The sequence below is a fragment of the Octodon degus genome, unplaced genomic scaffold (genome assembly GCF_000260255.1).
Source record: "Octodon degus isolate 3935 unplaced genomic scaffold, OctDeg1.0 scaffold00020, whole genome shotgun sequence".
Taxonomy (NCBI): Eukaryota; Metazoa; Chordata; class Mammalia; order Rodentia; family Octodontidae; genus Octodon; species Octodon degus.
Genome location: NW_004524596.1, coordinates 21841785 through 21844321, shown reverse-complemented (window position 1 = coordinate 21844321; position 2537 = coordinate 21841785). Strand labels below are relative to the sequence as shown.

Here is a 2537-nt window from a genome sequence, read left to right as displayed (position 1 = left end):
TTCATCAAGTATTGATATGTTGAACTTTAAGTCCCTACAGAATATCATGAAAAAAACATTGAAAAATTAGAATATATTTTTAAAAAATAGGCGTAAAAAATTATATAATTCTTATGTTTACACATAAGTCCAAAAATCTAACCATATACAACCTTGAAGAAGGATAATCCCACATCATTCCTTTTTCTGTCTCTTGCCTTCATTCACCACCCTCTTCTTTTTGAACAATCACCTACCTGAGAGACAGCACAGCAGCAGCTAGCATGTATACAGATATAGCTGGCCAATGGGAAAAGGATCATCCAGAAATGATCCTTTTCCTGTTGGCCAGCCATATCTGCATATTAGTGATGGGCTCAAGTTAGTCAATGAAACAGCAGATAGATTATTTTTACTTTCAACTTCAGTAGTCTTTGTTTTAGAAACGTCTTTTGGTGTTGCACTTTCCGGTCTGTGGTTTACACTGAGAATGGCTGGAATGCAGGCTTTGTGGACACACACACTTCACTTTTCTTGTCTTCAACTTTAATATCCACCTCCTCTTTGCCGAAAATTCCTGTAATTCTGAACGTAACTCCCCCTCTTTGATGGAGTTTAGAAATTGCTGACTCGCACAATCAGAATAACTTCTGAAATCATCATTGACTATAAATCCATTTTTCCACAATTTTATATTTACACCTACCTGTTTCTTTTGTTCAGTGGTGTATAAGCATTTGGCTTTAACCTTCTGAGCTTCTTGAAAAGAACAAAACAAAATAGTCACAATTCCTTTGTCAATTATCATTAAATGGTTGATTGTTAGATCCTGTTTCACAAACCCATTGTTCTTATATACTTTCAAGATTATCTACTTCTTTCATTCTCTTTTGTGTTTCCCTGGGCATGCCTTGGAGCCTCATCCTCCAGTCACTCAGGGCCATGAGGACAGTTGTCGCTGTTAGGCAGGAATCCCTTAAGCTGGAGGGCCGCCACCCCAAAACCCTCTCAGGCTACTCGGTAGTGGGGATCAGGCGCACCTTCCGTGATCTCCACAAGGTGCGGGCGTGGCTACTTATTTTTTCCTAATTTAATTTAATTTTATTTTCCAGAGTAAAAACAAAAGCAGAAACAAATAGAAAAAATACAGAAACAGGGTAACATGGAATAATACATCTGTTACAGATTTTCGAAACAGGAATAGCTAAGTAACAGTGGCTGTTATATTGCCTATTTTTATCATCAAAACTGTTGCTCACACCAACAGATATATCTATGCAAGATTGGACAAATAGTTGAATATTAATGCTTGCTTTAAAGAAATCTTAATTTTTTCCTTGTCCTTCTTTTGTCTTAACATGGGACCTTAACACTCCTTTATCTCAAGTTGACAAAATTGAATGAAGAAAATATAAAAATGCTAAATAATACAATATCAAAGGATATTTTCAAAACCAATTTCATTTTTATTTATTGATCAATAAAAATGTGGAGAGTGATGCATGACAATTGAAATTTATTAAAAAGTTGTCAGTAGATGTCTGGACAAAGGTAAATGGACTGTGTCACTTTATATATGCACTCATAATACACTTGTTGGCTAAAATATATATGAGTGCTAGATAACAAAGCAATGACTGCTAAATCCTTTTGATGGAAAGAGAAATGGAGTTACTTTGTAAAGGTTACCTGAGTCAGAGAAAGAAGAAAAACATTACTAGATACAATCTATGTTAATTTATGTCTAATGCTGATTTTATTTTTTATATTAATTTTATTGAGAAAGAAAAGTGAGACAGTTTAAAAACAGGTTAATAGGACAGTTACAATAATTAATACATTGCATATTGCTGTCTTCGTAGTGATTATTCATAGTACAAGATACAGACATGATATTCTGTCCAAACACTATTAGTTCAAAACTTTCTTCTCATTGAACTAAGAGAAAGTAGCTGTATATCTATGCTATTTTGTTTATACAGATATATATAAATATCTGTATGTATATATATATATATTCACTATAAAATGGTCCTTCACTTATATTCCCCTTTTTGTTTAATTTTATCAGTGATGGGTATTCCATTGCCATTCATTTATTGTAGGTGCATGAAATTCAGCAAAGAAATTCAAAATAGTCCAGGAATCTATAATAGTAGTGGGTTATGCATATGACTGGTAATGTCAGAAGTTGTTGACTTGAGCCTTTTACAGCTCAGATAATGCCGATTTTAGTTTTTTAAAAAAGAAGTTTTTAAGTAAGAAAAATTCCAAACTCAAGTTCTGTCTTTGGGACCTTAGGTGAGTAGCAAAGTGTACAAAATAAAGACATACATTTAAGTTGCACGGTTGTTATGAAATTTGGTGCCATAGCAAAAATCTCCAAGAATTCATGATGTTCTAACAAAATTGGGGCCAGAAAATTTATTATCATAATCATTATTTCTATTAAGAATGGTAGAGAAAAGGTATTCTGTGGTATCCTGCTAATATGGAATTATAAAAGATAACTTATATCCCCAAATAACCCTGAGAGCATGGGTTAGTATCTACACATT

At 33.3% G+C, this 2537-nt stretch overlaps 1 pseudogene; it reads right to left on the bottom strand.

The window, feature by feature from the left end:
- Positions 1-863, bottom strand: part of LOC101575647 — a 1728-nt pseudogene extending 865 nt beyond the window's left edge.
- Between the last annotated feature and the right edge of the window lie 1674 nt (positions 864-2537).